Source organism: Dipodomys ordii, unplaced genomic scaffold (assembly GCF_000151885.1).
Source record: "Dipodomys ordii isolate 6190 unplaced genomic scaffold, Dord_2.0 Scaffold67, whole genome shotgun sequence".
Classification (NCBI taxonomy): domain Eukaryota; kingdom Metazoa; phylum Chordata; class Mammalia; order Rodentia; family Heteromyidae; genus Dipodomys; species Dipodomys ordii.
The window spans coordinates 9,730,780-9,746,345 of record NW_012267283.1 but is presented as its reverse complement, the minus strand read 5'-3'; positions in this window follow the sequence as shown (position 1 = coordinate 9,746,345).

The following is a 15,566-nucleotide window of genomic DNA, read 5'->3' as shown; positions in this document are numbered from 1 at the left end:
GATAGAGTTATTCTCTAAAATATATCAAGAACCACAACTCAGTAGCAGCCCCTCTTTCACACACAAGTTCTCCAACTTAAGAATGCACAAAGGATTTAAATTAACATTTATTAAAAGAAGACATATAGATAGCCAACAGGAATAGGGAAAAATACTCAGTATTACTTAATCATTGGGGAAATGCAAATCAAACCACAGTGAGCTGTTAGGCTATTATCAAAGAGATAAGAAGTATTAGGATGGATACAAAGGTACTTATACATGGTTAGTAAAAATGTAAAATTGTGCAACCTATAGAAAATAGTGCAATGTTTCCTAAACAAAATCAAACTTTATGTTCCAGTTATCCCATTTCTGGATATTTCCCCAAAAGAACTGAAGCCAAGCTCTTGAAAAGATAATTGCATTCTCATACTTATTGCAACATTATTCACAGTAACCAATCTGTACAAGCAACCTAAATATTCAACTAGATAAAGAAACTGTGACATGCATATATATGCATAGGTATATAATATATAACTCTGTATAATATAGATATGCATATATGCCTACAATTAAATATTATTAAGCCTTAAAAAGAAGGAAATTCTGCCATATTCATGAACATGCTTTGAACTCTTAGCAAGTAAGAGGACATTGTGCTAAGGGAAATAAGTCTATCCTAAGACAAAAAGCTCATGTTTCCACTTATAGAGAAAATCTAAAATAGTCAAATTTATAAGAGAAAAAAAGTAGAGTGGTGGCTGCCAGGAAATAAGGTGAAATGGGGCATTGGAATTATTCAATTGAGTAGAGATTTTCAGTCATACAAGATGAGTAGGTTTTAGAGGTTTGTGGTTCAATGTCATGCCTATACTCCACAATACTATATTAAACTCCACAGTACTATATTAAACACTTAAAGTCTGAGACTAGGTATTCTTCCCACAGTAACATATATAGTATTATCTCTACAAAAAGCACAAGGATTTTTTTCTATTAGTAGCATGCAAAAGACTACTTGGCACATCAAAAACAATCAGGAAAGAGTTGCAAGTAAATTAATTAATTTCTATGAGAAAAAGACAATCCAAACAAAAACACAAAAAGGAGAAAAACTAAAATTAAATAAGCATATTGGAAAATTGAACAGGCAAATAAGTCCAAGATCTGAGTATCTCAAAACAGATAGATGAACAGTAAAAAAAAAATTAAACAAGTGTAAAATACAAATAAATAGAAGTGAGAAAGAATACAAAATAAAAATTAAAATTAAAATGAGTGAATACACAGTTGTATGCAAATGGATTTCATGTAATGAATAATTATTATTTAGAAAAAAAGAAACTGAAAAACAAATTGCAGATAATACCAGAGAAAGCTGAGGGATTACATAAACTTATAGATAAATTATCAGAAATAGTCAGGGAATAGACTCAACATAATTTTGAATACAGAAAAAATGGTAAATCTGTAAGAAAAATATGATCTATAATCTAAAACCTGATAGACTTAACACAAAATAAGCAACAGACAATTTAATTTATTAATATACAAGCAAACTATTAACCAAAATAGAAACAATTCATTTCTTTAATAAAAGAAATAATATACCATGAACAAATGGGATTTGCCACAGAACCTGAAGAAAAGCTCATTTGAGAAAAAAATAATCAAAACAATCTACCAAATTAATAATACAAATCGTAAAACCATATTTAAATAGATGCCCAAAGGGACAAACACACCAGAAGTTATAGTACCATGCCTATAGAAAATGTAGGCATAGAAAGATATTTTATTTCAACTTTGTTAAATGTTATTAAATCTGTACTAAGTGGAAGTTTATTCAGTGCAAATGGATCTCAGATAAGCATTCTGCTTAGCTGAAAAAACATTGGAGATATCTTCATTATGAACAAGAACAAAATTTGGATATACATTTGACTGTTTCTAACGAATACATTTCAGGCTCATAAATGCAATGACAGTTACAAGATGTTTTAGATAACAGAGAGGAAAAATAAAACATTAATTTCAGAAAATATCATTATACGTTTAGAAAAAAATTTAATTTACTTGCTAAGAGTTCAAAGCAGTCAGTGATAAGTCACATACATAAATCCATAGCACATATCTGTAGCACTTCTGCATCATCAAGTGCAGTCAGAAACTGGAATAAGAACAATTCATACCAACAACAGACAAAAATTAAAAAGAAATGTTTTAATGGAATGCACAACTTGTGTTAAATGGCGAATAAAGTGCTGAAAAGAAAAGAGTACTATTATAATGATGAAAAAATCCTTCATGGGTTAGTCCAAAAATTAAGGCAACTCTAAAGTGAATCTCAACTATTTCATATAAAACTTGAAAAAAATATTTTCAAATTCATGTGCAAAGGAATTCCTTTTTTAAATTGAATCAAATTAGCAATCCCTGATGCTGTTACTTCCAGCAGCCCCATAAAAATTACTGAAAAAGAGAAGCCCAAAATTAAAAACAACTCTGAAAACTGAGACATGCAGACTAACTAGTTGCCAAATTTTGAAAAGGTTTTGCATTATCTGTATGCACTGTGGAACTGGATTAAAAGAAACAACTGGTAGCTGCTTCTGCTTTACAACAACAATAAAATTCTAACCCCAAACAACATGAAGTAAAATGTAGAGACACTTGTCTCTTACTACAGTCTTCTCTGTGGCTCAGAAAATGATGGCCAGCAGCAACCAGATTTGAATGAGCAGCTATCTTTCTGTTATTATTATATTCTTTTTTAATGACTTTTATTTCAACTTTCTCCTTTATCTATATTTAGAGAAGGCATTTCTGGGAAAATGGTTTTATATTCTGTATTTTCATACTCTACAATAAAATGTATTTTCAACAGGAAGGCATAACCAACGGGTACATATTATGTATGTGCTGGAATGCAATGCAACTTTTCCCCAAGACAAAGGGCTAAAGGCAGGTACAAAAAAGAAAGAAAGAAAGAAAGAAGGAAGGAAGGAAAGAAAGAAGGAAGGAAGGCAGGCAGGAAGGAAGGAAATAAATCTTGGATGGCACCCTTAATCAGGGCACTGTAGTCTGTCATTTACTCCACTAGCTCAAAGTATCAGAAAATCTGGACAGGATAATAGAATAGAAAATAGTGCCTTTGATGAGCAGAGTCACACAAAACAAAGGTCACACAATTCCTAAAAAAAAAAAAAAATTGGGCCCAGAATGTCATAGACCAATGATAGATCTAAGAAAGAATCTGACGTGGAAAACAGGCAATTTCATTTTTACAAAATCTCTGTATAGATAGCTCTCATGTAAAAATGAGTAAATGACATACAAACACACATATGATAAACACGCACATGACATGAACCCTATAAAAATAACCAAAGGAAAGGAAACTTTTTCATCCTAAATTTTAGAGAAAAAAAAAGATAGTTTTTCTGAAGACAGTCTTCTAGAGGCAGAACATTGTAGGAAATTTTGCTCACAATAGTTTTGTTCAGATGTAAAAGCTGGGTTTCTATGAAGATCCCCAAGAGCTTTTTAAAAGGAAGAAGGAGAGGCTGGGAAGATTGCTCAGTGGTAGAGTGCTTGCCTTGCATGCATGAGGCCTTGCATGCAGAAAAAGCCGGCACTGTAGCTCAAGTGGTAGAGCACTAGCCTTGAGCTGAAGAGCTGAGGGACAGCGCCCAGGCCCAGAGTTCAAGCCCCCCAACTGGCAAAAAAAATAATTAATTAATTAATTTTTTAAAAGGCAGAGGGAGACCCTGGGACAAAAATTGAGATTCTCCTCCCTCCTCAAACACTGACTGATGACATTGGTTTCACAGGTACATTTTGCCAAACTTACAAGGAACAAATCATCTCATTCAAGTTCTAAAACTAATTTAACCCATTTTGTAAAAATGAAATTGCCTGTTTTCCACGTCAGATTCTTTCTTAGATCTATCATTGGTCTATGACATTCTGGGCCCAATTTTTTTTTTTTTTAGGAATTGTGCGACCTTTTTTTTGTGTGACTCTGCTCATCAAAGGCACTATTTTCTATTCTATTTTCTAGTATATAATTATACTAATTAGATAGGATCAGAACAAGAAAATAAAACTGTTGGCTGTGGTACCTCTGCAAATATAGATGTAAAAATTGACATATTAAAACTCCCTGAATTGAAAATATATATTTAAAACAACCTGGTCATATGGATTCCCCTCTCAAAATTCAAAAGAAATTATGATAATTCAATCTGTTAAGTAACTAATGGGGGGAGAAACCAAATGAATATATGAATGGGTTTTTGAAAAGCAGTTGAAGAGACTAGCCTCCAGAACATAGGAATAAAGACCCATAAAATTTTGATCCTCCTTAAAAGTAACAAAAACATCAGGGAAGAGCATGTCAAGATCAGCCTTTTCAGAATTAACCAAGTCAATCGAAGGGTCATTTATTTCAAGAAAAATGATTAAACCTCTATATGAGCTGTGAGTTTGTATTCCATCTTCCTCTCCCATCTCTCTGGTAGATTTGAAAACCATCCTCAAAATTGTGAAACCAAGTATATTAGCAGCAATGAACAGGGCAATGACTTTGGAACTCCTGCCCAAAAACCTAACTCCAAAAAGAATTAATGTACTTAGCAATTTCCCTGGTAATTCTCATTTGTAGAGCTCATCTTTATAAGAAACCATCTATTCTCTCTCTACTCCTATTCAGTATTTTATTTGAATTCCTAGCCAGAGTCATAAGGCAAAAGAAAGAAGGACATAAAAGGGATCCAAATAGGGAAGGAGGAAGTCAAATAATCTTCATTTGCCGATGATCTGATCCTACCCTGAAAATTCCATCTTGAAACTCCCAGAGCTGATTAGCAACTTTGGCAAAGTAGCAAGATACAAAACCAACCCAGAAACATTAATTTTTCTATTTATGGATAAAGAAGGAAATTAGGAGAACAATTCCATTCACAAAAGCCTGAAAAAAATATATAAAATACCTAAGAATAAACCTGCTAAAGAAGGTGAAGGGTCCCTACAACAAAAACCATAAAACTATATGATCCAGCAATACTGCTCTTGGACATTTATCTCAAAGATTGCAAGTCACAATACAAAATACAACAAAGGCACCTGCACACTCACCTTTGGTGCAACACAGTTTCATAAAAGCCAAGTCATGGAAACAGCACAAACAACCTACAATCAAAGAATGGATTTAAAAAATGGTACATGTACAACATGTCCCATATATAGATGATGGGTTTTATTCATCCATCAGGAAGAACAATATTTTATCATTTATAGGGTAATGGATGGACTGGGAAATTCATATTGAGTGAAATAAATGAGAGAGACAAAAAAACACGTTTTCTGTCTTATAAAGAAGTTCCACCTAAAATATAAACAAAAGGCTAAGAAGTTGGCTCAGTGGTAGAGTGCTTGCCTTGCATGCATGAGGCCCTGGGTTCGATTCCTCAGCACCACATAAGCAGAAATAGCTGGAAATGGTGCTGTGGCTTAAGTGGTAGAGCACTAGCCTTGAACTGAAAAGCAGAGGGACAATGCCCAGGCCCAGAGTTCAAGCAAGAAAAAGATAAATATAGCTGTAAACACATACAAGGCCATGCACATGACCAAACTGACTAAACATTGGTTTATGTAGGATGAGATTCCATGGTATAATTATCAAGCAGTTCAACAACATGAATGCCAGGAAGTTAAAACATAGCTTGATTACAGTAGGAAACTAATAAGGGGGATAGATGAATGAAAAGAGGAATTGGTGGATGAGTACAGCCATAATGCTCAAGGTATATTCATGAAAACTGAACTGGAAAACTTGAGAAGATGGGTAGGGATGTGATGGATGAAGGAGAAGAGAATAATGGAATGGGTGATTCTGATCAAGATGCATTGTGTGCATGAACTGACATGGTAAACTGAGACCCTTTGTACAACTGTTTGAAGAAGGGGAAAATATATATATATATATATGTATATGTATATATATCAAGAACTGCTCAGAGTTTTCTAAGTGAAAACAACCTTTCCCCTGAGGCATTTTTTGAGAACAATTTTCAACCTTTGTTTAACATGCAGCTAGTATCTGTAGTGGTGACAAGAGCCAAAGAAAGGCTGGCCTAACAACTCAAAAGGAATCTGGGGAATAGAATGGCCATGATGAGCTTTAAAACGTTCCAACTGGACTCCCTGGAATCAAAACAGCCGTGGGCATGCACTGATCAATGCGCATGGAAACATCCAAAGAAAGCCTTAAAGCATCACTTCTGAACTTGGGACACTGGACAAGCCAGAAGTAATGACTAAAGCCATTTTAAACTGCCTGACTCAATGTCGAAGCCATGCATGGCACACGGAGTTCTTCAGCAAAAGCCGGGGGGGGAAAAACATTTACAGTAATCTCTATCCAACATTAGTTGATTATTATACTAACTGAACAGAGATTTAAGCAGCCATACATACAAAGATATGGACTACAGAATTAATTCAACAAGGCCAGTAAGCAAACAACAACAATAAATATCCACAGTAAAGTTGGAAGGGTCAAGGGATTATGTTATTTTAAATGGTGAGTTCTTAACTAAAAGATATAACTGATACATGCAAAGAAACCATGCCCCATACAGAAGGGGAAAGAAGTACTCAACAGAAACTGTTCCAAGGAAGCCCTGGTGTTGGACTTTCTAGACAACGGCTTTATATTAGTTATTATAAGTACAAAGAACTAAGAAATCCATGTATTCAAACTAAATGAATATAAGTGAAAACAAGTAGAAATGATTTCTTAAAACAGATAGATGTGAGGAGGAATACACACCACTCTGTGGGCCCTTGGCCCTTCCTAGGCTCTGACTAATTTCATGCCATGGTTGTCAAATCAAGATGGCCTCCTCATACCGCATTACCTGGGAGCACTGAGTGTCCTGTAAGACTCAGTCCACAGGGTTGGCCACCTCCTCAACCCTCACCTTCATCTTAATAACCCCACTCCCACTCCTTCCAACTCAGCTTTTGCTGCCTTCTCAGTCACAAATCATTTCTTGGCCTATACCTGATGGTCTCCATCAGGTTCTAGTTATACAAAATGGAAGGAAGGAAGAAAGGAAGGAAGGAAGGAAGGAAAGAAGGAAGGAAGGAAGGAAGGAAGGAAGGAAGGGAGGGAGGGAGGGAGGGAGGGAGGGAAAGAAGGAAGGAAAGAGGAGGAGGAGCAATTTCTTTAAGCAGTATGGAGATAAAGCTTATTTTAAGAAAAAAACCTTAAGATACTGATTTGTGTGCTGTTGACTTAAACTTTTTGTTCACTTTATAACCTTATTATTTATCCTTATAGAAGGGATTTTAAAAGGCTGGGTTTTGGACATTGGACCATAGAAGCTGGAAAGAAGATGTATAAGACTTGCAGCAGTCCAGTGGCTCTGAATATTTGCCACTCTTGTGTCAAAAGCTCAGAAACCAACTCTCAGAATCTTAGGCATTCAAGAAGAAGTAAGCTATAGCTAAGTGTCATAGATTCAAAGGACAAGAACAACCAGCAACAAGAACAACCAGGAAGAATTAAAACAAGAATCTTTCCAAACATCCCATTAGCGGAACATCATAATCAGGATGACTCCATTCCTATGGCATCATTCCTTAGAAGACTCTGCTCAAGATCTGAAATTCCAGTGAGTTTGACGGTCATATGCATTCATTGACCAGGAAGCTTTGAGTTTCCTTATGTAATAGCTATGGAACATTACTTGAAGGAAAATGAGTAACATCACTAGAAAGGAGAAGATTTACTAGATAAACTAAAGCAACAGATATCGACTGAGTTTTCCATAGCAATAATTATTCTTACTCAAGGCAACAACCAGCCCTCCAGGCCAAGATCACAATCTATAAGCATACACAATTGCCATAAATCTGACAATGGCTAGATGATCAAGAAGGCCTCCTAAAACCCTTGAAAATATTGAGAACTGATACCTAACTCTCCTGCCTACCAGCAGCCAGAAAACACTGTCTAATAGTTTTCCAAGTGAGGTTCTACTCATTTGTCTTTAACATACACATAGGAATCTTCTACTAAGCTGTCTATAGTTTGATTTAGGGACTTCCTCCAAGATCTGACTCTACTTTGAACCCTCTCATCTTGCCTGGATTTCCTTATTCCATTACATTAGTTAAGCAAAACTCCCCTTTCTATATAGCGACATTACACAGTCAACACTAAACAACTGAAGAGATCCCTAAAGGGAGCACTTAAGAAATGAGGTCTATATCCAGTTAATCTAAACTTATTCAGGGAGCATGCCAAGATCTTGTCTGCAATGAGGCAACACTAGTAAACCCAAAGCCATTGGTACCACTCCACTGCTCTCTATTTTTTTTGTCAGTAGTGGGGCCTCAGCTCTTCAGCTCAAGGCTAGCGCTCTACCACTTGAGCCATAACACCACATCCAGCCTTTTCTGCTTATGTGGTGCTGAGGAATCAAACCCAGGGCCTCATGCATGCAAGGCAAGCGCTCTACCACTGAGCCACCTTCCCAGCCCTCCACTGCTATCTTTGATAGAATGAGAATCAAAGTCAAATTTGTTAAGTAAGCATCAGGCTCATCACACTTGGGTCCTAGACTGTCTTCAGCTTCATCAACCTCCAACTCAAGCCACACTGTGCTGCTTGTTCCATGCATTTCATACCTTTGTCTGTCATCTTCATAACTCTGCCTGTTCCCTCCAGACTTTCTCCCCATAATAGCCTACTTCCCTGGAAATAACCTCATCTGGTAAGAAGGACTTCCTGTCATCTTTTCTGCATCAGTTTTTCTTAGTAAATCACTCTTTCAGTCTTCCAGGCTTTGTCTGTTATTCCTTCTCTCTGTTATTTCTCTTGTACTCTGCTTTCAGACCCACCTTCCTCAGAAGACTGAGCCTCCCTTAGAGTTAAGCAATGAATTAAACTCACCTTAAACCCAAGTATCAAGCATAGGGGTCAGTATATAGTATGTACTCACTGAATATTTAAAGAATAATGAATCGCTAAATAAATCTAACCAAGAAGCTACCACCCCACAATTTTTGGAGGATTCCAAATACTCCTAATAAGCACACTAAACCTATTTTTAAGAATGGTATGTATCTATGGTCATTTGTTTGCCAAAAGGTTGGAATGTTATATGAGGAGTAAGCTCCTTATCCCCCATGCTCAGAGATCTCCGCACAACCTACAACACTCCAATAATTCCTCTTTCCACTCAGAAAGAAAAGAAGAATGTTTATATATATATATATATATATATATATATATATATATGTCTCTATGTTTCTTTCATATTATCTCTAATTTTTTATATCATGGTGTCAATTAATCATAGAGACTTAAGAGCCAGAACTATCAGAGATCTTTGCATAGTTGTTTCATGGGAAGGATAAAAGGGTATAAAACAACTTAGTAGCAGCACTAACACAAGTCTGTTGCTTCTTCCAAATATTTTCAGTGATGAAAATTAATTCTCCCACCCACACATAAGCACTTCAATCATTGGTTTAGTTATAAATTGCTACCGGATAATTAATAACTATTACCAAACATGAATGTTTGGATTCTAAATTGTAAAATAGCAGGCACACCAGCATACACAATTGTTGCAACTCCTACAAAACTGAGTGATGTAATGGGCCTATGTCCTACTTTTCTAGTAGCTTCCTGAGGGGGGTTGTTGTTGTTGGATGTATGCATATGTGTGTGCACATGTGATCACCCCCCACTACTTTTTATTAACATTATATGAAAAGGGAACTTGAAAACATGGAGGCTTCTGCTGTTGTCACAAGACATATGACTCTTGTCTAAAAATCACTAAAACGGCTCAGACAATGAAGTGAAAGCAAACGCGCCTGAACCTATTACATTACATAGAAAAATGAATGTAGGCTGCATTGCATGTTACAAATGCCCTACATGTGACATACAGAGAAAGTGACATAATCCAAATATTCGGCAAAAGCAGCCCTCAGTAACAAATGCATCATTTCTGAAGAGGAAGAGAGAGCAGATGGCTCAGCAAGTAATTGTAGAACAGCCAGCTTCCCCCCATCCACACCTCCAAAACCAAACTGCCTCCCAGTGTCTCATCCTAGGCCCTGGGGAAACGCAGAGGCAGGGCACACAAGTGTCGCATTAGCAGCCATGTCACAAGGCAAGCTCAGTCGGCGTACCCTGTGCTTGGACCCGAAGGACTTGAATTCACAGCAAGATTCTCCTTCTCTTGTGTTATCTTCAGCAAGTTACAGTATTTCCTTGCATTTTAATTTCTCATCTATAATGTAAGATTAATATAACTCTATGAGGTTGTAGGAAATAATGGAAGTGATTAAGGAATTCCCACATATTCTATAAATGTTAACATTATTAGTTATACACATACAGATCAGTTGAACTAGTAGAAGCCAACCTGGAGCCTAATAGCATTTACTGCATACAATGTGGGAAAAGCTTCCGCCCTGGTTGATGACAACTCCACAAGTCCTTTACAAGAATGGTCGGTGAATTTTTTTTTTGGCTCTGTGTTAAAACATTACCTCAACTTTAGTTTCATCAGAAGAGTCAAATAAATCCTTGCAGTCATCCCTCAATGAACAGCTCCATATCCAGCTTTTTTCAGTAGTTTGTTGAAGATAAGAGTCTCATGGTCTTCCCTGTCCAAGCTGGCTTCAAATCACAAACCTTAGATTTCATCTTCCTGAATAGCTAGCATCACAGCCATGAGCCATAGGCACAAAACTGGCCTCTAATTTTTAAGATACTTACATCTCTTTTCCTCTTGTTGCTATTATTTAAAGTGCAAGTATGGTGGAAAGCAAACTAAATATTTAAATACATCAAGCCGGGCGCTGGTGGCTCACGCCTGTAATCCTAGCTACTCAGGAGGCTGAGATCTGAGGATTGCGGTTCAAAGCCAGCCCGGGCAGGAGAGACCGTGAAACTCCTATCTCAATAAACCACCAGAAAACCGGAAGTGGCGCTGTAGCTCAAGTGGTAGAGCGCTCGCCTTGAGCTGAAGAGCTGAAGGACAGCGCCCAGGCCCAGAGTTCAAGCCCCACGGCCGACCAAAAAAAAAAAAAATATTTAAATACATCAAGTAAATCTAGAGGTAGATAGTTATAAGTATTTTGTGTGTCAGCCTCAGAAATAATAATGATGTACCTGCCTAGCACTTTTAAAAAACGAGCTCATAGATATTAGTGAATTTGGTCCTTATACTAGGAATCATAAAATATGATTTATTTCATACTCTTATGGAATTTGAATATAAATCTGAGACTAAAATGCTCTCCCACCATATTATGTGGGCTTTCATTTTAACACCAAGGGTTATCAAGGTGGGAAGAGAAATGTATCCTTTAGCAGAATAAATCACAATCCTTTTTAAATGCTCTACTCTAGATTATTAGAGAAGAGAGCGTTCAGAACTCCAATATCTTTAAACTCTACTGATGGTAGAAAAATAGCTAAAACAGGCACCACAAAAATCCTTTTTGCTAGTTTCAATCACACAAATAACATTTATTTTATTTGTTTAATCACTGACATCCTGCTAACTGCAGGAAAATCTCCCAAAAGCTTAGACCAAAATAGTAGAACACCCCTAACTGGTGGATCAATAAAGTACTCCAATCTGTTTGCATAAATAGACATTTTGATAGCAATCCTTTGCTTTGATGGTGCCCAAAATAGATTAACTGAATGTTTAATAGATTTATACAATAAGAAGCACAGACAAAAATGCCTTGATCCTCATCATTCTTGTATTCAGGTAAAAATGGAGGAAGAGGGGAAAGAAGGGGAAAATATCCCTGGAGCAGATGTTGCTGGGCCACTTGCAGATTTTAAGTCTTAAATTTTCATCCTAACTTTAGTTGTAGTTTCATAGCAGAGAAAACAGAGGCTCCAAAGAGTTGAGAACAGTCCACCTTTCACTTTCCTCCTCTGCCTCACTGTTTTAGCAAATCTCTGATACAGGAAATTCAGAGCACTTGGGTTACAGGCCAGCATCTTGGCTCTTGCTATTGCTTAGAGAAGCCTGGACTTGGTGCCATGATTCAGGAATTGCATGTTCTGCCAAGGTCAACAAATCCTTTTAGTCTATGTACTATGTACAGAGTCATCCCTGAGAGAGAAAGTGGGGTAAGAAAAAAGCCTTAGAAATAGGAAGTTAGGGGTTACGGAGGAGAGAAATGGAAGATATTAAAAGAACTATGACAGTACAAATCCATGTTAAGGATGTGTTCATTTTACAACTTTGGTGGGGGGGGAAAGCTGGGGGGGGCAGAGGAAGGATGGGATGGGAAGGGGAAACAAAGGAGGAGGCTACAATGCTTTATAAGAAATGTACTCATTATCTTGCCCATGTAATTGTAACCCCTCTGTACAGTATTTTCACAATAAAAAAGAGAGAAAAAAGGATATGTTCAGAAAGAAAACTATGCAAATACTATGATGATTGTTATAGTTTGAATGTTAAATGCATCCCAAAGACCTTTGTGTTAAAAGCTTGGCCCCCAGAAAAGCAGTCATGAGAAATGATGGAACTTTTAGGGTGTAGAGTCTAATGAGCATCCTTAGGTCATCAAGGCATGCCCTAGAAGGGATTCATAGGGGAATCTGTCCCTTCCTCTCTCTTTGTGCTAATGAGCACTTCACTCTATCACATACTCCCCCCATCATGTGCTGCTTCCTCAGGGCCCTAAAGCAAAGGGGCCACCTGATCTTCAACTGAACTCATCTGAACGGAGCTAAACTGAGCTACTCTTGATCTCGAACTGTAAGTGGCGAGCTTTCCTTTTCACTGTCATGGGATAAGTTGTTTTTTATTATAATTACTAACATATTAATTGTACAAATTAATGGACTTTACTGTGACATTTCCATATATATGTATACACACATATATATGGAAATGCTATATGTGTATATACATATATATGGAAATGTCACAGCCCATATATATCTATATATATATATATGGATATATGTGTGTATACTTATACACATTCATATATACATATCTGCATATGTGTATGTGTATGTATGTGTATATGTATATATGTTTGTATAGATAAGTGTGTGTCTATATATAGTCATCTTTGTTGATCATATCTATCTTCCCTACTCCCTCTCTTGTTTTCCCCTCCAATTCCTTTCATAAACTTTTTTTTCAATATGGAACCAACCCACATGCCCCTCAGTAGATGAAGGATCAAGAAAATGTGACATATAGATATATAATTATAGATATATGAATTCTATGCTCCCCTGGAACAGCTGATGCTATGCAAAACAGAAGAAATGTACATATCACCCAACGTGGAAGAAATAACTGTATTGCAAAGCTCATAGAACTCCTAAATATTATAGATCATGATAGACAATTTGCTCCGTGAAAGTTAGAATGTGTTTGTGACTTTAACTAAGCATCACTAAGCAAATTATGTAACCACTTAATCACAATAAAAAAATTTGAAAAAAAAGAAAATGTGATATATAGATATATAGAAATAGATATATGAATTCTGTGCTTCCATCAGTAAGAATGACACCAGCCCATTTCTAAGGAAATGGAAAGACTTGGGAAAAGTATTAAGTAAGCCAGACCCAAAGAAACATAGGTCCCATGGTTTCCCTTATTTGCAATAAACAGTAAATGTCTGGGATAATCTCAGCAGATAAGCAGAACAGCTCAATAGCTATGTACATATTGCCATATAAGATGATGATAAGTGAAATGAACTCCAAGACATGGACACAAGACGTTTTTCTTTCTTATTGTTGTTTTTAATGTGCTATGGGATTTCTTGTTTCTTTTGCATGGTTTTCCCCCTATGGTATATCCCCTGTTGTATTTGATTTTGGTATCCTGGTATTTTATATATGTGTATCTGGATTAGGGAAGGGAAGGGGAACAACAGAATGGTGAGACTAAGGACAAGGGAGGATCAATGCAACTGCAATATTCGAAGGCAATATGTTGTAAATGATCTGTACAACTTCAGGCGGAATTGAGGGAGAGGGAAAGTAGAAGAAAAATGAGGGAAGGGGTATCAAGTTTGACAAGAAATGTACTTATTACCTTACTTTTGTAACTGTAACCCCTCTGTAACTCCTCTGTATATTGCCTTGACAATAAAAAATAATAAATTATTAAAAAACACTTTTTCTTTCATAACCCTCTCTTTTATCAATTAATGATCTCAGATATTTTGTGATAGCAATAGGAAACTAATCTAATGATTAGTAAGAATAAAGGTATAGAAATGATCTCCAGATTTTTGTATATAGTCTTTATTATTCTGAAAGCCAATAATGTCAGTAAAATGGTCAGAATTAACAAACTTTTTGATTATTCCAGGATATGACGATGCATTTTATGACAGCAATTTGGTAAGTACATGGAAGTAGAAAGTAGTGAGGAGGAATCATCGTAATTCTATCCTGACATGACTGAAATTTTTAACTTTTAACATTTTTTCATACTTTCCCTAATCTTCTTTTGGAAACTTTTTGCACATTTGAATTCATATGACTATATAATTTTGCTTGCCATTTTTGGAGTTTAGCATTGTCATAAACATTTTGCCAAGTCTTTAAAGCTTCTGAAAATATTTAATATTGATTGTAGTTGAGCCACAGACACTGAGTGTAAGATCAATGCTTTGTTCTTTTTTTACATATTTCCCTAGACCTCAGCATAACTGTTTTCCAGGTAAAGGTGTATGGTAGTAAATTTTCTCACACTATGACAAAATACCTGGTATAAACTACTTAAAAGGAGGAAATATTTGTTTTGGCTCATTGTTTCAGAAATTTCCGTCCATAGTCATTTGACTGCATTGCTTCTGGCCAGTGGTGAAGCAGAGTAAAATGGCACAGAGGATATGATGATGAGCTATTTATCTCATGGAGTCCAGGAAGCAGAGATGGGGAAAAAAGAGGGAGGGAGCCAGGTATAAGATATATCCTTAAACATAGCTAGCAAGGGTCTCATATCTAAAATATACCTGGAACTCAAAAAATTAAATCCCCCTACAACAAATCCTCTAAGAAACAACTGTCCAATAAATAAGTGGGCTAAAGACTTAAAGAGGGAGGAGGTTTGGGGGGGAGGATGGGGGGAGGATGGGATGGGAAGGGGAAACAAAGGAGGAGGCTACAATACTTGATAAGAAATGTACTCATTATCTTGCCCATGTAATCGCCAACCCCTCTGTACAGTATTTTCACAATAATAAAAAAAAAAGAAGGAAAAAAAAGACTTAAAGAGAAACTTCTCTGAAGAGGAAAGAAGGATGGCCAATAAACACACAAAGAAATGTTCAACCTCCCTAGTCGTAAAAGAAATGCAAATCAAACACATTGAGATACCACCTCACCCCAGTTAGAATGGCTATAATCAAGAACTCTAATAACAACAGATGCTGGGGGGACGGGGGGATGTGGACAGAAGGGAACCTTACTGCATTGTTGGTGGGAGTGTAAACTTGTTCAACCACTTTGGAAAGCAGTATGGAGGTTCCTCAAAAGA